The sequence below is a fragment of the Balaenoptera borealis genome (assembly GCF_965194805.1).
Source record: "Balaenoptera borealis genome assembly, chromosome: 18".
Classification (NCBI taxonomy): Eukaryota; Metazoa; Chordata; class Mammalia; order Artiodactyla; family Balaenopteridae; genus Balaenoptera; species Balaenoptera borealis.
In genome coordinates this window covers 50056674-50079050 of record NC_138877.1, presented here as the reverse complement: position 1 = coordinate 50079050, position 22377 = coordinate 50056674, and the positions used below count along the sequence as shown (strand labels likewise).

General features: G+C 36.4%; 1 protein-coding gene across 1 annotated transcript in view; it reads left to right on the top strand.

The window, feature by feature from the left end:
* Positions 1–22377, top strand: part of LOC309615922 (uncharacterized protein) — a gene marked incomplete at its 5' end in the record, with an annotated part of 457881 nt that overhangs the window by 263498 nt on the left and 172006 nt on the right. Inside the window, one exon of the mRNA XM_082366012.1 lies at positions 2894–4649. The remainder of the gene's footprint in view (positions 1–2893; positions 4650–22377) is intronic.

Sequence of the window (22377 nt, the reverse complement as noted above, 5' to 3'; positions counted from 1 at the left end):
GTAGTATTTCCTTTTGATTCTTTCTAATAGTTTCCCTCTGTCTGCTTACCTTACCCATCTATCCTGTCTTGTGGTCTACTTTTTATATTAGAGCTCTTTATGCATAAGTCATAGTTATCTTAAATTTTTTTTTGTTTAATCACGTCAACATCTGTGTCATATACTAATCTGCTTTTATTATTGCTTTGTCTGGCACAAAGTAGGTTTTGACTCTAAGTGGGAAGAGTGAGAAAATGAAAAGTAGAATAAGTAAGTATAACAGAAATCTCTTACTGAAGTACAAAGGTTTAAAAGCATACAGGTATGTGTTTAGTAAAAAAAAGATAAAAAATGGAAAGAATGGTAACACACTGTAATAGATTGAATAATCACTCCCAAAGATATCTAGATCCTAATCCCTGTTACCTGTGAATATTACTTTACATGATAAAAGAGACTTTTCAGATGGGATTAAATTAAGGATCTTGAGAGGGGAAGCTATCCTGGATTATCTGGGTGGCCCTTAAATGCAATTGCAAGTTTAGGCAATGTGACCACAGAAGCAAGATTTTTGCTTCTGGTTTTGAAGATGAAACATGGGACCAAGAGCCACAATACAAGGAATGCAGCTCTAGAAAATGGGAAAGGCAAGGGAATGGATTTTCCTCTAGAACACAGTCCTACTAACACTTTGGTTTCATCCTAGTGAAACCATTTTGGACTTCTGGTCTCCAGAATCGTGAGAATAAATATCATTTTAGGTCACCAAATTTGTGGTACTTTGTGACAGCAGTCATGGGAAACTATGACTGAAGTTTTTAAAAGAGACCTGAGTTGGCTCTGACTCCCTATAGAATTGAAGAGCCCCACCTGAATGGAAACCCTCTCTGGGGTGGAACCCCTGGTGAGTGGAGAGCCTGAGGCAGAATACTCTAGATATCTCTTCTCTGTCTTTCCTTTACTGTCTAGCAGCTTGAGCTCCTTGCCAGAGCATCTATTTCAAGTGGAATTTACCTGTCAACTAATTAGAGATTTTAGGCAAAAAGGAGTGATTCATGCCTTTTCTGTTATGCAACTTCAAATTCTCCAATGTCGAGCCTCCTGGCATAGCCACAGAACTAAATACTCAACAAAAATGTAAATAAAATGAAAGTTGCCTTAGATAAATTGGGCAAAAAAATGCTGAATATAAACAAAATTGAAAAGGATACATTTGAAAGGATGACAAAAGTATCAAAGAAGCTGAGAACATGCAAGCATGTATGAAATGCTGTCAGTTATTGAACCCTTTTTAGAAATAAGAAATTAAAACAGAAACATCTCCAAGTTGACTAAAGACATTTTTGAAATATTTAATTTGTTAAAATAGAAAACTAAAGGGATAGAAAAAAATCTCAGGAAGAGTTATACTGATATAACACAAATAAATTAAATTTTGATAAAAATGGATTTTAGGTAAATATGCCACTAGAGATTAATAAGGAAATGAGTCCACATAGTCCCATATATGGTATGAAGTAATTCTAATGTTTAAAAGACTGCAAATGTCTGTAGCACATATCATTCTAGTAAGTGTAACCCACCAAAGACCCTTATTTTACTCCAGTAACTGACCAAAAAGCCTTCATCAAGAATTCATTCTAGAGGATCACCTAAATTCCTTCTATTCTTTCAATCTCAGATCTGCCCCAGTCATACACAATATTGAGATCATCACACACCATCTTTTCAATTCAGTAAATATTCATTGAATATCTACTCTGTGTTAGACACTACTGAAGTTTCTGTCTCCAGGGAGCTCCATTAATTTGAAGTTTTATGGGCAGTAACTTTATTTGCTCTATCATTATCACTGCTAAGTAAATGGGTCAGATTGAAAGGATGAAGCTGTTTTCAAAGGATACGTCTGAATTAGGCTGCTGAAAAAATTTTGCCAATACAGTAGGTTTCTTGTCTATCCACATAATTCTTAGTGGTCAGCATTCTCATTCTCAAAAGTTTCCTCTCTTGTGCTGATTGAAAAAATTTAAGGATAACTTAAGCGTTATATGAACATAATGGGGCCATGTCCTCTGCTCTAAATTTTGGCTTTGATATGATAGACATCCCTTATATTTTGCATCCATGCTGTTCTGTCCACATCTACTCTTCCTATTTATTAATTTATTCACTTTTACTACATGAGTTGGTTTTTGCTAAAGTTCATGAAACTAGACCAAGATAAAGAGTTTGTGTTATATAAGAAATTTTCTAACAGGGGTGCTTTGGCCTCATATGTTCATTAATTGTAATGGCGTCTGATTTTATTTTATTTTCTTTGGCCTACGTAACTGAAGTTGCACAGCAAGAAAAGCTATAAATCACAGTGTCACAATTGCTGAAGTGACACTATATATGTTCAAATTTGTTGGCCCACTGCCCCTGCAGAACTTCAGTGCCAGGAGTCTGATTGTCTTTGTTCCTGTGGACATGGTAGGGACGTGGCCAAGCCTCCAGGCATTTAACAAGCTCAGGCAGGGGCTCATAGTCAGGTCAGTTTTGTTGCTAGTCCTTTCAGAACCTTGGCCTAGTTAATTGGTCTTTCAGTAACCAGGCCTCAGTGTTACTTCTCCACATTCTTTTTATATCCAGGCATTCTGCTTAGGATCCCAGTTCCTCCATGATCAAATTTTCTCTTGTTTCTTGCCAATCTTGTCAGGTCTGAACCCTTCTCTTGTCTCCAAATCCCAGGCATCAGGACGGGATTCCGGTTCTTTGGTGTCAGAACTCTCTGCCTAGTTTCCTCCATCTTTGTGTCCTACCTGGTACCAGAGCCCCCTGAAGTCTCCTCCTTGGAACTATGCTCTGTCTGCTGAGAATCTGCTCTTGGCTGTTCACAGTACTGACTCTTTGAAGCTTTGCTTTTTCCTTACAGAAAGTGATAAGGATCTTTCCTCATTATCTGCTGTCTCCACCCCATTGCCATGGCTGAAGCATGACATCAACTGCTATTTCTGTATTTATAAGTTAAAGACAGTGGCAACTTGAAAAAGGTATTTATTTATTGCTTTCTTTAAATTCAGCAAATTATTTTTATGAAATGCATGTTTATATCAAATACACCAAGTAGTAAAAAGCAGTGAACAGTCCACCTTTATTTTCATCTGATCTCACTCCTTGAAGAAACTGGAGTTAACAGTCTATCAGGAGTAGTCTTCAAGTATACCTGCCTGTTGGAATTATCGGAGGAGTTTGGAAAATATGCTGATACCTTCCAGCTGGCTCTGTGGGGTGAGGCGGGGGCAGTGGCTGTTTCCCAAGCCAGCATCAGCACCAGTATCCACTGCCTCCTCCCTCAACCCATCCGGCCCCGCCGTAAATGAATCAGAATCTCTGAGGATCAAGCCAAGGAAATCTGTTTACATAGAACCCTTGTAAGGCAGTGCTGGGCACCCTGGGTTTGTAACCTGTCTCTATCCCTTAATATTTTTGTAACATTAGGAAACATTATGCCTCTATTTTCCCAGCTATAAAATGGTGATATTAACTGTCCCTACCTCTGAGGGTAATTATGAAGATTAAAGGAGTTTATCTGAGGCCCTTAGATGAATGTCAGGCATGTTAGCTCTTATTTGTCCCTCTTAGCTCAGTTTCTTCCTGTTAATGGGACCTCTTGGAGAAGACTATCTCGAAGAAGACAGTCTCCATGGTAATTTTTGTGTATTGGGTTGTCTCAAATCACTCAGAGGTGTGTGTTGGAAAGAATTAAGGATGAGCCTAGATTAAGAATTTAGACTGAGGACATATAAGAATTTTAATTAAATAGACAACTAAAATTCATAGAATATTGTATTTCATTTCTTACCACAGACTGGGTCAAAGGGGTTAGAGAACTTTTGATCAGCTCAAAACATTTCCTGTGGACTCACTCCAATACTGTGAACCTGGGTTAAAAATGCATGCTACTTTGGCAGTGCACAACGCATAAAGGCAAGCTCCTCTAAAGAAGCTTGCCTCCACGGAGTATGTACAGGCTTGGGCTTTGATGAATACTGAAAGCAGAAATCAGTCCCTTGAAATGAATTTCTGAAGAAGAGCTTAAGGGTTCAGATCCACTGCTCATATCATTAAAAAAACTTGCTCTCTTAAGGAAACCCTGTTCACTTTAAATCATAGAAATTTCGAGCCAGAAGACCCTTTAGAGATCATTCCTTATTCACCTAAAAGAGAAGAACTTGTTGCTAACCAGGTCTTGAGTTTTAATAAGCAAGTTCTGAATAAGCCCCTGGCATTTTCTCAAATGCTCTTGGGCTCTCAGTTTTTCCCTTCCTCAACTGAGCCTTCTGAATGAAATTTTTAAAATATACTGCAAGTTTCTGTTAACTACACTTTGCCAGGTCACTCTGAACAAAGGGACACTTACTAAATGAGAAAATAAAGGAAAATAGTAGAATGTTATTTCTAAGTAATGGTACTGGATCAGCTTGGAAATATGGTTTTTTGTTTTGTTTTGTTTTTGTTTTTGTTTTGTTTTTTCAGCAATGCAGCCTCTGCTATTGTACGTAGGGCTCCACTCCACAGCAAGTCGTGGTCTGTGTTAAGTGATAATGAAAGGTCCATCCTGTCTAGATGATCCGCGTTCCCACCACTTTTTGGATCAGAAACAAACTGTTTACAGTGGAAGAAGTAAGGTACCAGTAAGATATGATTACTCTGCAGGCTCTCCAACAGAGTAGCAATTATGCTCCTAGCTTTTGTTTTTCTCTGTGGTTCAGAAATCTGGAATTTCATCTTTCTAAAAAGTGTTTAAAATTTCACATATGGTGTGAAATATTAGGGGGCGGGGGAAGAAAAGAGAGCAAGCATTTTTAAAATTTCTTATTTCACATGGGACACGGCAAGTTGTAGTTTTCATGTGTTCTCCCATGAAACCTAACTTCCACCACTGTCATGAGGTGGGGAAACCTCAAGACAGTGGCGGAAGTTAGGTTTCATGATGTGTTAAAATTGTAGGGTTAATACTTAGCAAAACTGTCTTGCTCAGCTGGTTCTGACTCCAAACGTGTTATGAGTCCCATGCTACTTGTGAAGATGCAGGATGAATGCAATATTGTTACAAGAGCATTGCCTGTTTAGGTATTTACTTTGCTCTCTCTTCTATGAGCTCCACTGAGAGTAGAAATACTGTCTTCTTCATCTCTACATCTATCACCAAGCAGTATCCCCTGGTACATAGAGGAATGTTCTATGTCTGCAATAATTGGAAAGATTGCAGTATTAACATATATAATAATTATAGGCCCTATCAGATTTTCAAAGACTGGATTTTCAAATCTCTTGATAGAAAATTAAGTAGGACTTAAATTCTACCCTACCTCAGAACTTAATAGTTGCTAAATAAAATTTAATTTTCTTCTACCCCTTTGTGCAGTCCTGGAGGTGGGACAAGGAAGGGTATCACGAGGAGGAGGTATGGTGAAGTAGGTGATATGCTCTGGATTCTTGAGTATAGTTGGAGGTTTGCTACAGTGGAAATGGTACAACTAGTGCCAAATGGAATCAAATATGCTAATGAAGATTGGTACCATCATTTAAACATCATTTATATGGTCTCTATGAAGAAATTCACTGAATCCTAAATAAGGATGATGATACACTTTTGAACCAACACTGGTCCCTATTTGGTCTGAACTGCATAGGATTCATAAAAGCATTTCAGGTTAAATATGCTGAAATTATCCAAATTTTCTGAGAAAATGCTGAATAATTTTGTCTTTCCACATTTATTATTTAATATTCATAAGGTAATATTTTCATGACACAAGTTTACACAAGAAATATTATCACAATGAATAATGACTAAAGGTTTCAGTGGAGATGCATATTATAAGATAATAGACAGGATGATGTTTGAAAACACTACATCTTTTTTTGGGGGGGGGGGCGTGCTACACCGTGTGGCATACAGGATCTTAGTTCCCCAACTAGGGATCGAGCCCGTGTGAGCCCTGCATTGGGAGTGTGGAGTCTTAATCACTGGACTGCCAGGGAAGTCCCGAAAACACTACATCTTGTGTGAGAAGTAGAGCTGGAGAACTTGCCCTTAGATAATAGCTGCTCTTAAACCCTGGCTTAGAAAACATGTAGAAATTCCTTGCCCAAAGACGTTTATAGTTTCAAAAAAGGCACGAGATAACCACACAAAAGTCTGGGACAAGTAGCGAAGAATCAGCTTCTCCCACAGAAAGAACCCAGGCTATGTGTTCCATGGCTCAGGCTGAGATAGGAAGTCTGTAGCCATGAGGGTCCACCTCAGAGTTTCAGCTGGGAAGATTCAGATCACAGAGAAGCTAGAAAATACGCTGAGGGAAGGTTCTCACTGACACGCCTTTGAAGGGGCAGGATTTCTTCAAAGTATCGTGAGGCTTAAAAAGCCTTTCAAGTGCCCGCTGGAAGGTTGGGACTGATCAAACCCAGATGCAACCAGAGCCCTTAACTTTTTCTCCCCACTTGGTTCTCTAGACAGAATTCTTGGTGCCTTAGGTGTGGGTTGAAGTGGCTAAATGTGGCATCTGGATGATAAGAAAACTATAGTTTTTCTTTTGGGTGATCAAGATGTGGGAAGAAGCTATTGAAGGCATTTAAAACAAAACAAAACAGAACTCCAACGAAAACTCCAAATCAGGAGAAAAAGAAGCAATCACCCTGCTGACCTTGGAGAACCCTTTGAAAACCCACTCAGACTTTGCTATTCCACTTAAAATCTTGTTTCTGCCCTGTCTTGATAGGCTTTGACTCTTTTTACTACCTCTTTCATTTCTAGTTTTTGGCCAGGTTTCATAATCTTGAGTTCATGATCTCTTATGCTGATGCCTTATTTGTGCTAATATCAGTTATTGTTTGTGGGTGGAAAGCAGGAAGTGCTTTGGGCTCCCTAAATCAGTGATTGATTCTAGTTCCAGACTCTAAAGTGAATTCCAGCCACCAGGGGAATGTTTAGAGATGAGAGTGAGGAATTATAGTTTTTAAGAACTGGAGAAGCTCCGTGGTGGGAACAGCCAGGGAGAAGGGGTCTTGAGACAGACAAAGAACTTGGAGAGCAGGTTAGGTATATGTATATATATCTCAAAGAGCCTCCTGGTGAGGTGGATGGAACTGGGCAGAAGGGATAGTACTAGGCTGGAATTTGAAAGCAAATCTAAACACCTTGGGATGTTCAGGAGGGAGGACCGATTTCAAGAATAGTTTGGTCTTCAATGGCCGAAGACAGCCATGACCAAAGAATCTTCTAAGCAGAGATTTCCTCTGCAAGTAATCACCCCTTTTGGATTCTAATTTCTCATCTATACACAATTCATGTATTTTATTCCATATATTCATTTTAAGAGCAGCTTAAAAGTTTCCATCACATCAGCATACATAGCACTGACCATCTTGTAACATGGTAAGTAGATTATGTCTCTCCTCTGCTGTTCTGTCTACTTCTAAGCAATGGGCTGTGTCTCACTTGTCTGTGATGTTCCAGTGCCTGCAACACACTGGGCACTGAAATATTTGTTGAAATATAGTGTTGCATTGGTGTGACTTGTTGTTGAGATTGAGCTATAACCACTGAAAGAAAAAGCAAGACCTTGGATAAAGATAGGGAAGAAGAGAATATGCTGTGATATCTCATATCCCTTCTCCAAAATACAACATGATTTCACTCACCTTTCTTTACAAACTTTGTGCCTTCACTTAGACCATAACTGAATAATCTTCTTTTATTTAAGGTATGATTGGAAATATAATCACTGAAGATTGAAATGTAGTAGGGAAAGCTTGACAAGTGCTATAAAGAAAGGTTCAGAAGTATTTTGTATAACAGTTTATCAGACGTGAATGCCAAGTGTTTAGAAATCTGTGGTGCCCTGCAGCTGACAAAAAAGTGTAGTCAGTAAATTAAAATCCCAGGGGAAAAAAAGGTCTACAGTAGATAGAGAAGCAAAAGGCAAGTCAGAATTAACGGGACTTCCAGGAGGAGTTGAATTTGGTTAAATGTGCTGATCTGATTCTAATTGGACAATCTCAAGATTTCCTTTATTGGTAAAAATACACATTTTCTAGTAGAATAGAAACATTATGCATCTCTCAGTAATTAATAATAGAGTTGATGGGATCATTGCAGAGATTTCTCTAGTTATTGTGACAAGAGCGTTGATTTTTCATTGGCACTGCTTAAGAATATAATACAGATACTTCCTTCTCTCAGAAACATACAATAGTATTTAAAAATCCCAACCTAATACTGAGGAAAGCATATTTATTTGCATTAAAAATAATTAATTTCAGAGTTTCTTTTAATAGACAATTTCCTTTGTGTATTTAAAGCAGCATTCCTATTGTACAAATTTTCAGAAAGATTTAAGTTCATGCTTGCGGAAATTCAAAAGTTGCTTGCTTCTTATTTAAAAGATTTACATTAGGGGCGTAGAATTATGGAGGAAAGATTACTCAGTAGCTGTGAGATCTTGAGCATCTCTTTTAACTGCTCTACTCTGATCTAATCTATAAAAGGAAAGAGCTGAGATAGGTATTTCTAAGATAGCTTCCAGTTATCTTTTCTGTAGGTCTATAATTCTGCTCTATACAAGACAAAGTTTCTTAAAAAAGTCTCTTTCATGTCACTGTGCAAATGAATTTCTGTGTGGTAAAAGATAACCTAGCCGAAGAGCAGAAGAGGCTTATCTGATTCTAACACCTTCTCCCCTCTGGTTCCTGTTCCTGTAGCAGTCATGATCTGTGGTGTGATGGGAAGAGAAGAAATCTGTAGAGCTATATCTGAATTCTTCCAGGTTCTTTTGTTCCAACAGAGCAGTTGCAAGTAGCAATCATCTTTTAATGCTTCTTTTCACTCCACTTCCCAACTCAAACATCTTCATTTCTCCTTAAAGAAAAACCACCAACCAACCTCAAGGAAAACTACCCCCCAACAAACCATGAGGATCAACATGTATAACAAAATATTTTTATAATCAACTAACTAAGCAAACAAAATGATGAAAAATATATGCACTACCGCAGCACCCTGTGTTTCCTTCATTTTTACGCTCATTACACCTTCATGGCTCTGTGAGGCTAAGGACTGTACTTGTCCTAAAAAATGAGTAAGAACATAAATGCCAGAAACTTAGAGGAAAACAGATGGCATTTACATGATGTTCTTGTTTCTCCTCCTTGATTGGAATTCCAAATTAATACTTTTTATGGACCATTTTTACTAGCTAGGCAATATCTTTACTTCTCTACGTTTTTCAGAAAAGGAAATCTACTTTTAGCACAATTTTAGTCCAGCAGGCAGTCTTCTATAATTCATGCAGCTTATCTAAAAACCGAATGTTACTGGATAAAAGGAGAGAATGAATGAATGGTAACATACAATCACTGTTTGGAGTGTCAGGAATGCCAGCCCTCCTTTTTGTTCATCTGCCAAAGCTACTTCTCTTTCTCCAGGATTCTGCTCCAAAGGCTTAGCCTCAGGAAGCTGGTTACTTCTTGGTATTTCAAAATGTGTTTTTGCATACTTCCCTCTAAGGAGTCAACGTTTTGTTACATTAAGGGATTATCTCACTTCTATTTTAATTTTTCATTTTCCATATCTGTCTCCTACATTTCTCTGAATTTGTAGGGGGATTTGGTATCACAAAAAAGTAGAATGAATAAATAAGAGACCATAAACACATGGAGAAAATGGCTATGGGAAGAAATTAGCAGAAATAATTTATTTCAAGAATGAGTAAGGAAAATGTGCTAAAATAAAAGAGATAGATAAGAGATAGAAAGAAGTCAAAAGGAAATCTAGGAGAGAAGAGTGAGAGAGAAGTTAAGGGAAGAGTTTATATCCGAATATGTGAGATCAACAGGGTCAAATGTCCATTTTGAATCAGTCAACAAGTATTCTAGAAAATACTGTTTTTTTCTAGAAAAGAGTACTTTAATAAAAATCTGTAATTACAAAATACGTGTTTATTGAAATTAGTGAAACAATGCAAAGGTGTACTTAAAGATTTGCTTTTCTTTCCTTTATTCCCAGTTGTCCCAAATTAATATGCTTGTTGGATGTTATGGTTCCATGATTTTCTCAGTGCTCATACAAATGCATGTACATTTATAGGATCTCATGTGCTCTTTCACACAAAAAAATTATCATACTATACTTCCTCACATGCAAATTAGCAATGCATCTTGGATATCCCTGTAGTGAATACTGATCTGTCTTTTCCTTTCTTTTATTTTCCTTTCTTTTTCTTTTCCGTTTTTTCTTTCCTTTCTTTCCTTTTCTTAATTTAAAATTTTGTTTTACTGTGGTAATAACACAACATGATATCTGCTCTTTTAACAGATGTTTAAGCGGGCAATACAACATTGTTATCTATAGGCACAACGTTGGACACCGGATCTCAGAACTTGCATTACTGTAACTTTATACCTGTGGATTAGCAACCCCCCATTTCCCTCTTCCTTTATTCTCCTTTTCAAGAGACATATCTACAGAATGGATATTTCACAATCTATTTCACTATTTCTGTATTGATGACGTACTTTGTTTCCAGGGTTTTTTCTTTTTCTTTTTTATCTTCACAAAAATAGTTGCAACAATCATCCTTGTATTTATTATCATGCACTGAGACTTTTCTTTCTGTAGGATAGAATTTCCAAAGGGAAATTGCTTGTCCAGAAGGTATGTATATTTTGGATGTTGATAGCAATTCCTGGACCTCTTTAACGTTAGCTTACCATAAGGAGCTTGAGCAACTCGTAGTCCCATCAATAAAATATGGGAGCACCCATTTCCCCATATCTTCATCAGCATCGAATGCCCCAAATCTTACTTTTGCTGATTAGGGTGAAAAATACCTCTTCTCTGGATACTAGTGAAGCTAAGCATCTTTTCATGTTTATTGCCAACTGTGTTTCATCGTCTGTGAATTGCTTGTTTGCAGCTTTTGTCTATTTTTCATTTTTTCAAATTAGAGGTATCTTTTTGCTTTTTAGAAGGACTGGCCCTTTGTCACATGAAGTGCAAATGTTTCCCTAGTTTATCCTTTTTATTTTGACTTTGTTTGTAGTGAATTGCCCATATAATATGTTTTAATTTTTTAAAGTCAAAATATGTCTTTCTTTTATTTATGATTTCAGGAAATTACATTTTGCATAGGAAATTTTTCCTCTACCTCAGGTTTATGAGAATATCTTTTCTAATTTTTAAAAACTTGAAAAATATTTTTGCACTAAACTTTTATCCATCTGGAATTCATTTTGGCATATGGTATGAGATAGATGATCTAGCTTGTTTTCTTCTAGACAGGTAGCCAATTATGCCAGGATCATGTATTAATAAACCAATTATTTCCCACTGAATTAAAATGTCACTTTTGTGGATTTACTTCTGCCCTCTGTTTTGTTGCACAAATATATTTGTCTATTTCTGTGTCAGTGTTAGAGATTATAGTGACTTTATAGTAAATTTAAATATCTGATAATGAACATATTTTCCTCATCATTTTTCTTTGTTTATAATTTTATTTTCTACCATAGACACTTCCTTTATTTATAAACTTTAAAACAATTTGATCCATCCCTCCACTAAAAACAACAAAAGGATCATCAAAATTAGGATTTTGATTGAAATTGCATTAAATTATTAAATTAATATTGGTTGAACAACATTTTTGGAAGAAGCGCCAACTTTTTATAAGAATTGTTTGGGTATTTGTGCACTCAGTAGACTATTTTTGCTTCCTCTCTTAAATGACTTTATAATGTTAATTCCGCCCACCACAACACACATCCTTTTTGTTTTTTAATTAGTTGGGACTTTTATTACTATTTTTTTGTTGTTATTTTTTATGACAGCTTTATTGAGATATAATTCAAATACCATACAATCTATCCATTTAAAATGTACACTTCAGTGGATTTTGGAGTTGTAACTTTTATTATGAAGGACATATGCATATAAACATTAAAAAACACCAGTTAGTGAATTATCACAATATCATTGTGGTATCACAAATGGTAACAATCTTTTAAATTTCTGTCACTCTGGTGGGTTTATAGTGATAGTGATTTATGATCTTAGCTTGCATTTCCTTGATTACTATTGAGTTGGACAGTGTTCATGATTTTATTGGCCATTTGGTCATCCTTTTTAGTGAAATTCCTATTCAAAATTATAGAGTTATCTCTTCAATGATGATTTGTAATAGCTCTTTAGTCTATGTATGAACCTTTTGTTGGTTATAATTGTTGCAAATATCTTCTCCACTTCTGTGACTTGCCTAATTACTTGTTTTGTTTTGGGATATTTCAATAGAGTTCTTCATTTCATTTTAACCTAATGTACCAAATTTTTTCTTTAACACTAGGACTTTTTATATTCAGTCAAACTACTTCAAGGTCCTAAAGATATATGAAAACATTTTCATCTAGGAAATTTGTCTGGCATTTCACATTTAGATCTTCAATCCACCTAAAATTGACTCTTCTATATGACATGAGGTAGGGACCTGGTTTCACTTTTTTCCAGTTGGATATCCAATTGACATAGAACGATCTATTGACAGACTCTCTTTCCTCTAGTGCTCTGCAGTGTTATCTTTATCATAAATGAAGTCATCAGATATATGTAAGTTTCTATCTAGACACTTTAATTGGCTGTATTGGTCTATTTTTCTATCCTTGAGGCAATACCACACTGTTTTAATTACTGAAGTTGTATATCTAGTCGAGTAAATACTCCCACCTTGTTCATCATCTTGGTTATTCTTGATTTTTTGCATTTTAATATGGAGTTTAGATTGCCAGCTTCTATCAAAAGCTGTAGAAATTTGAATCCATAGACAAATTTTGAAACAATTGACATCTTTATAACACTGAGTTTTCCAATTCATGAAAACAATTATAACCATCCATTTATTTAGGTCTTATTTAATTTCTCTTAATAATGTTTTAAAAGTTATTGATTCCTAAGTATTTGATATTTTGATGCTATTTTAAATGCTATTTTAAAAAAAACTTAGTTATTTATACTATATAGAAACAAAATTGATTTTTGTATATTGATGTTTGTATCCAGAACTTTTGGTAGCATCACATTAATCCTAATAATTCATCTGTTTGTTTACAAAATTTTCTGTGTATTACAATCATCTCATTTTGTGTGACTACTTTAGACAAGGGAGCCAGGGAAGACTTCTATGTAGAAGGAGCAGATAGAAGAAACCTTGCTTCTACGGTTTCAGTCTCTTCTCAAAACAGAAGCCAGAAAGCCTTTAAAAATATATCAGAGCATGCGATATACCTGATTTTATACCTTTTAAATTGATACTTAACATTTATTTTTCCCTCTCCATTTCTCTACTTTCGTTGGCTTACTAAAATTTTCCTTTTATCTACTTGTCAGTTTGGAAGTTCTATTATACTTTTAAGTTGTGACAAATGTATAAGCCTATATAACCACCACCAAAATAAAGATGTAAAACACTTCCATCACTCCCCCCCCACCACCAAAGTTTGCACGCTCCTTTGCAGCCAAGCTCCTAATTCCTCACCCAGGCAACCACTAACTTGTTTTCTGTGTTAGTTTTGCATATTCTAACATTTTATATAAATAGACTCCTTAAGTACTCTTTTGATTCTGGTTTATTTTGCTTAGCATAATGACTTAGAGATTTAGCTATGCTGTTGCATGTATTGTAATTCATTCCTTATTTATTACTGAGTGGTACCCCATTGTGTAGATATGCCATAGCTTATGCTTTCATCTTTTTTTTTTTAACATCTTTATTGGAGTATAATTGCTTTACAATGGTGTGTTAGGTCCTGCTTTATAACAAACTGAATTAGCTATACCTATACATATATCCCCATATCTCCTCCCTCTTGTGTCTCCCTCCCACCCACCTTATCCCACCCCTCTAGGTGGTCACAAAGAACCGAGCTGATTTCCCTGTGCTATGTGACTGCTTCCCACTAGCTATCTATTTTACAACTGGTAGTGTATATATGTCCATGCCATTCTCTCACTTCATCCCAGATTGCCCTTCCCTGTCCCCGTGTCCTCAAGTCCATTCCCTACGTCTCTATCTTTATTCATGTCCTGCCCCTAGGTTCTTCAGAACCTTTTTTTTTTTTTTTAGATTCCATATATATGTGTTACCATATGGTATTTGTTTTTCTCTTTCTGACTTAACTTCACTCTATATGAGAGCCTCTAGGTCCATCAACTGCACTACAAATAACTCAATTTCGTTTATTTTTACGGCTGAGTAATATTCCATTGTATATATGGGCCACATCTTCTTTATCCATTCATCTGTTGATGGACATTTAGGTTACTTCCATGTCCTGGCTATTGTAAATAGAGCTGCAATGAACATTGTGGTACATGACAATCTTGAATTGTGGTTTACTCAGGGTATATGCCCAGTAGTGGGATTACTGGGTCGTATAGTAGTTCTACTTTTAGTTTTTTAAGGAACCTCTATACTGTATTCCATAGTGACTGTATCAGTTTACATTCCCACCAACAGTGCAAGAGGTTTCCCTTTTCTCCATACCCTCTCCAGCATTTATTGTTTGTAGATTTTCTGGTGATGGCCATTCTGACCGGTGTGAGGTGATACCTCATTGTACTTTTGATTTGCATTTCTCTAATGATTAGTGATGTTGAGCATATGTTCATGTGTTTGTTAGCAATCTGTATATCTTCTTTGGAGAAATGTCTATTTAGGTCTTCTGCCCATTTGGGGATTGGATTGTTTTTTTTTTGATATTGAGCTGCATGAGCTGCTTGTAAATTTGGAGATTAATCCATTGTCAGTTGCTTCACTTGAAAATATTTTCTCCCATTCTGAGAGTTGTCTTTTCATCTTGTTTATGGTTTCCTTTGTTGTGCAAAAGCTTTTAAGTTTCATTAGGTCCCATTTGTTTATTTTTGTTTTTATTTCCATTTCTCTAGGAGGTGGGTCAGAAAGGATCTGCTGTGATTTATATCATAGAGTGTTCTGCCTACATTTTCCTCTAAGAGTTTTATGGTGTGTGGCCTTACATTTAGGTCCTTAATCCACTTTGAGTTTATTTTTGTGTATGGTGTTAGGGAGTGTTCTAATTTCATTCTTTTACACGTAGCTGTCCAGTTTTCCCAGCACCACTTATTGAAGAGGATGTCTTTTCTCCATTGTATATTCTTGCCTCCTTAATCAAAAATAAGGTAACCATATGTGTGTGGGTGTATCTCTGGGCTTTCTATCCTGTTCCATTGATCTATATTTCTGTTTTTGTGCCAGTACCATACTGTCTTGATTACTGTAGCTTTTTAGTATAGTCTGAAGTCCAGGAGCCTGATTCCTCTGGCTCCGTTTTTCTTTCTCAAGATTGCTTTGGCTATTCGGAGTCTTTTGTGTTTCCATACAAATTGTGATATTTTTTGTTCTAGTTCTGTGAAAAATGCCACTGGTAGTTTCATAGGGATTGCACTGAATCTGTAGATTGCTTTGGGTAGTATAGTCATGTTCACAATCTTGATTCTCCCAATCCAAGAACATGGTCTATCTCCCCATCTGTTTGTGTCATCTTTAACTTCTTTCATCAGTGTCTTATAGTTTTCTGCATACAGGTCTTTTGTCTCCTTAGGTAGGTTTATTCCTAGGTATTTTATTCTTTTTGTTGCCATGGTAAATGAGAGTGTTTCCTTAATTTCTCTTTCAGAATTTTCATCATTAGTGTATAGGAATGCAAGAGATTTCTGTGCATTAATTTTGTATCCTGCTACTACTACCAAATTCATTGATTAGCTCTAATAGTTTTCTGGTAGCATCTTTAGGATTCTCTATGTATAGTATCATGTCATCTGCAAACAGTGACAGCTTTACTTCTTGTTTTCTGATTTGGATTCCTTTTTTTTCTTTTTCTTCTCTGATTGCTGTGGCTAAAACTTCCAAAACTATGTTGAATAATTGTGGTGAGAGTGGGCAACCTTGTCTTGTTCCTGATCTTAGAGGGCAAGGTTTCAGTTTTTCACCACTGAGAATGATGTTGGCTGTGGGTTTGTCATATATGACCTTTATTATGTTGAGGTAAGTTCCCTCTATGCCTACTTTCTGGAGGGTTTTTATCATAAATGGGTGTTGAATTTTGTCAAAAGCTTTTTCTGCATCTATTGAGATGATCATATGGTTTTTATCCTTCAGCTGGTTGATATGGTGTATCACATTGATTGATTTGGGTATATTGAAGAATCCTTGCATTCCTGGGATAAACCCACTTGATCATGGTGTATGATCCTTTTAATGTGCTGTTAGATTCTGTTTGCTAGTATTTTCTTGAGGATTTTTGCATCTATGTTCATCAGTGATATTGGCCTGTAGTTTTCTTTCTTTGTGACATCTTTGGTTTTGGTATCAGGGTGATGGTGGCCTCGTAGTATGAGTTTGGGAGTGTTCCTCCCTCTGCTATATTTTGGAAGAGTTTGAGAAGGATAGGTGTTAGCTCTTCTCTAAATGTTTGATAGAATTCACCTGTGAAGCCATCTGGTCCTGGGCTTTTGTTTGTTGGAAGATTTTTATTCACAGTCTCAATTTCAGTGCTTGTGATTGGTCTGTTTATATTTTCTATTTCTTCCTCGTTCAGTCTCAGAAGGTTGTGCTTTTCTAAGAATTTGTCCATTTCTTCCAGGTTGTCCATTTTATGGGCATATAGTTGCTTGTAGTAATCTCTCATGATCTTTTGTATTTCTGCAGTGTCAGTTGTTACTTCTCCTTTTTCATTTCTAATTCTATTGATTTGAGTCTTCTCCCTTTTTTTCTTGATGAGTCTGGCTAATGGTTTATCAATTTTGTTTATGTTCTCAAAGAACCAGCTTTTAGTTTTATTGATCTTTGCTATCGTTTCATTCATTTCCTTTTCATTCATTTCTGATCTGATCTTTATGGTTTCTTTCCTTCTGCTAACTTTGGGGATTTTTTTGTTCTTCTTTCTCTAATTGCTTTAGGTGTAAGCTTAGGTTGTTTATTTGAGATGTTTCTTGTTTCTTGTGGTAGGATTATATTGTTATAAACTTCCCTCTTAGAACTGGTTTTGTTGCATCCCATAGGTTTTTGGTCGTTGTGTTTTCATTGTCAGTTGTTTCTAGGTATTTTTTGATTTCCTCTTTGATTTCTTCAGTGATCTCTTGGTTACTTAGTAGTGTATTGTTTAGCCTCCTTGTGTTTGTATTTTTTACAGATTTGTTCCTGTAATTGATATCTAGTTTCATAGAATTGTGGTCAGAAAAGACACTTGATATGACTTCAATTTTCTTAAATTTACCAAGGCTTGATTTGTGACCCAAGATATGTTCTATCCTGGAGAATGTTCCATGAGCACTTGAGAGGAAAGTGTATTCTGTTGTTTTGGGATGGAATGTCCTTTAAATATCAATTAAGTCCATCTTGTTTAAAGTATCATTTAAAGCTTGTGTTTCCTTATTTAATTTCACTTTGGATGATCTGTCCATCGGTGAAAGTGGGGTGTTAAAGTTCCCTACGATGATTGTGTTACTGTCGATTTCCCCGTTTATGGCTGTTACCATTTACCTTATGTATTGAGGTGCTCCTATGTTGGGTGCATAGATATTTACAATTGTTATATCTTCTTCTTGGATTGCTCCCTTGATCATTATGCAGTGTCCTTCTTGTCTCGTGTAATAGTTTTTATTTGAAAGTGTATTTTGACTGATATGAGAATTGCTACTCTGGCTTTCTTTTGCTTTTGATTTGCATGGAATATCTTTTTCCACCCCTTACTTTCAGTCTGTATGTGTCCCTAGGCCTGAAGTGGGTCTCTTGTAGACAGCATATATATGGGTCTTGTTTTTGTATCCATTCAGTAACCCTGTGTCTTTTGGTTGGAGCACTTAATCCATTAAAGGTAGTTATCGATATGTATGTTCCTATTACCATTTCCTTAATTGTTTCTGGTTTGTTATTGTAGGTCTTTTCCTTCTCATGTGTTTCCTGCCTAGAAAAGTTCCTTTAGCATTTGTTGTAGAGCTGTTTTGGTGGTGCTGAATTCTCTTAGCCCTTGCCTGTCCGTAAAGCTTTTGATTGCTCTGTCGAACCTGAATGAGATCCTTGCTGGATACAGTAATCTAGGTTGTAGGTTTTTCCCTTTCATCACTTTAAATATGTCCTGCCACTCCCTTCTGGCTTGCAGAGTTTCTACTGAAAGTTCAGCTATTAACCTTATGGGGATTCCCTTGTATGTTACTTGTTGTTTTTCCCTTGCTGCTTTTAAAGGGGCTTAATGGATACAAAAACAAGACCCATATATATGCAAGAAGAATCCTGTAGATATATAATCCTGTAGATATGCAATCCAAGAAGAAGATATAACAATTGTAAATATCTATGCACCCAACATAGGAGCACCTCAATACATAAGGTAAATGGTAACAGCCATAAACGGGGAAATCGACAGTAACACAATCATCGTAGGGAACTTTAACACCCCACTTTCACCGATGGACAGATCATCCAAAGTGAAATTAAATAAGGAAACACAAGCTTTAAATGATACTTTAAACAAGATGGACTTAATTGATATTTAAAGGACATTCCATCCCAAAACAACAGAATACACTTTCCTCTCAAGTGCTCATGGAACATTCTCCAGGATAGAACATATCTTGGGTCACAAATCAAGCCTTGGTAAATTTAAGAAAATTGAAGTCATATCAAGTGTCTTTTCTGACCACAATTCTATGAAACTAGATATCAATTACAGGAACAAATCTGTAAAAAATACAAACACAAGGAGGCTAAACAATACACTACTAAGTAACCAAGAGATCACTGAAGAAATCAAAGAGGAAATCAAAAAATACCTAGAAACAACTGACAATGAAAACACAACGACCAAAAACCTATGGGATGCAACAAAACCAGTTCTAAGAGGGAAGTTTATAACAATATAATCCTACCACAAGAAACAAGAAACATCTCAAATAAACAACCTAAGCTTACACCTAAAGCAATTAGAGAAAGAAGAACAAAAAAATCCCCAAAGTTAGCAGAAGGAAAGAAACCATAAAGATCAGATCAGAAATGAATGAAAAGGAAATGAATGAAACGATAGCAAAGATCAATAAAACTAAAAGCTGGTTCTTTGAGAACATAAACAAAATTGATAAACCATTAGCCAGACTCATCAAGAAAAAAAGGGAGAAGACTCAAATCAATAGAATTAGAAATGAAAAAGGAGAAGTAACAACTGACACTGCAGAAATACAAAAGATCATGAGAGATTACTACAAGCAACTATATGCCCATAAAATGGACAACCTGGAAGAAATGGACAAATTCTTAGAAAAGCACAACCTTCTGAGACTGAACGAGGAAGAAATAGAAAATATAAACAGACCAATCACAAGCACTGAAATTGAGACTGTGAATAAAAATCTTCCAACAAACAAAAGCCCAGGACCAGATGGCTTCACAGGTGAATTCTATCAAACATTTAGAGAAGAGCTAACACCTATCCTTCTCAAACTCTTCCAAAATATAGCAGAGGGAGGAACACTCCCAAACTCATACTACGAGGCCACCATCACCCTGATACCAAAACCAAAGATGTCACAAAGAAAGAAAACTACAGGCCAATATCACTGATGAACATAGATGCAAAAATCCTCAAGAAAATACTAGCAAACAGAATCTAACAGCACATTAAAAGGATCATACACCATGATCAAGTGGGTTTATCCCAGGAATGCAAGGATTCTTCAATATACCCAAATCAATCAATGTGATACACCATATCAACCAGCTGAAGGATAAAAACCATATGATCATCTCAATAGATGCAGAAAAAGCTTTTGACAAAATTCAACACCCATTTATGATAAAAACCCTCCAGAAAGTAGGCATAGAGGGAACTTACCTCAACATAATAAAGGTCATATATGACAAACCCACAGCCAACATCATTCTCAGTGGTGAAAAACTGAAACCTTGCCCTCTAAGATCAGGAACAAGACAAGGTTGCCCACTCTCACCACAATTATTCAACATAGTTTTGGAAGTTTTAGCCACAGCAATCAGAGAAGAAAAAGAAAAAAAAGGAATCCAAATCAGAAAACAAGAAGTAAAGCTGTCACTGTTTGCAGATGACATGATACTATACATAGAGAATCCTAAAGATGCTACCAGAAAACTATTAGAGCTAATCAATGAATTTGGTAGTAGTAGCAGGATACAAAATTAATGCACAGAAATCTCTTGCATTCCTATACACTAATGATGAAAATTCTGAAAGAGAAATTAAGGAAACACTCTCATTTACCATGGCAACAAAAAGAATAAAATACCTAGGAATAAACCTACCTAAGGAGACAAAAGACCTGTATGCAGAAAACTATAAGACACTGATGAAAGAAGTTAAAGATGACACAAACAGATGGGGAGATAGACCATGTTCTTGGATTGGGAGAATCAAGATTGTGAACATGACTATACTACCCAAAGCAATCTACAGATTCAGTGCAATCCCTATGAAACTACCAGTGGCATTTTTCACAGAACTAGAACAAAAAATATCACAATTTGTATGGAAACACAAAAGACTCCGAATAGCCAAAGCAATCTTGAGAAAGAAAAACGGAGCCAGAGGAATCAGGCTCCTGGACTTCAGACTATACTAAAAAGCTACAGTAATCAAGACAGTATGGTACTGGCACAAAAACAGAAATATAGATCAATGGAACAGGATAGAAAGCCCAGAGATACACCCACACACATATGGTTACCTTATTTTTGATTAAGGAGGCAAGAATATACAATGGAGAAAAGACATCCTCTTCAATAAGTGGTGCTGGGAAAACTGGACAGCTACGTGTAAAAGAATGAAATTAGAACACTCCCTAACACCATACACAAAAATAAACTCAAAGTGGATTAAGGACCTAAATGTAAGGCCACACACCATAAAACTCTTAGAGGAAAATGTAGGCAGAACACTCTATGATATAAATCACAGCAGATCCTTTCTGACCCACCTCCTAGAGAAATGGAAATAAAAACAAAAATAAACAAATGGGACCTAATGAAACTTAAAAGCTTTTGGACAGCAAGGGAAATCATAAACAAGACGAAAAGACAACCCTGAGAGTGGGAGAAAATATTTGCAAGTGAAGCAACTGACAAAGGAATTTTTAAAAATAATTTTATTTGTTTATTTAGTTATCTATCCATTTATTTATTTATTTTTGACTGCTTTGTGTCTTCGCTGTTGCGCACGGGCTCTCTCTAGTTGCAGTGAGCGGGGGTTACTCTTCATTGTGGTGCACGGGCTTCTCATTGTGGTGGCTTCTCTTGTTGTGGAGCCCGGGCTCTAGGTGCACGGGTTTCAGTAGTTGTGGCATGAGGGCTTCAGTAGTTGTGGCTTGAGGGCTTTAGAGCTCAGGCTTAGTAGGTGTGGCACACAGGCTTAGTTGCTCCGCAGCATGTGGGAACTTCCCGGACCAGGGCTCGAATCCATGTCCCCTGCATTGGCAGGCAGTTTCTTAACCACTGTGTCACCAGGGAAGCCCAACAAAGGATTAATCTCCAAAATTTACAGCAGCTCATGCAGCTCAATATCAAATAAAACAAGCAATCCAATCCAAAAATGGGCAGAACACCTAAATAGACATTTCTCCAAAGAAGATACACAGATTGCCAACAAGCACATGAAAAGTTGTTCAACATCACTAATCATTAGAGAAATGCAAATCAGAACTACAATGAGGTATCACCTCACACCAGTCAGAATGGCCATCATCAAAAAATCTATAACCAATAAATGCTGGAGAGGGTGTGGAGAAAAGCAAACACTCTTGCACTGTTGGTGGGAAAGGAAATTGATACAGCCACTATGGAGAACAGTATGGAGGTTCTTTGAAAAACTAAAAATAGAACTACCATACGACCAAGCAATCCCACTACTGGGGCTATACCCTGCGAAAACCATAATTCAAAAAGAGTCATGCACCCCAATATTCATTGCAGCTCTATTTACAATAGCCAGGACATGGAAGCAACCTAAGTGTCCATAGACAGATGAATGGATAAAGAAGATGTGGCCCATATATACAATGGAATATTACTCAGCAATAAAAAGAAATGAAATTGAGTTATTTGTAATGAGATGGATGGACCTAGAGTCTGTCATACTGAATGAAGTAAGTCAGAAAGAGAAAAACAAATACCATATGCTAACACATATATATGGAATCTAAAAAAAAAAAAAAAAAAAAAAAAGGGTTCTTAAGAACCTAGGGGCAGGACAAGAATAAAGACATAGAGAATGGACTTGAGGACATGGGGAGAGGGAAGGTTAAGCTGAGACAAAGTGAGAGAGTGG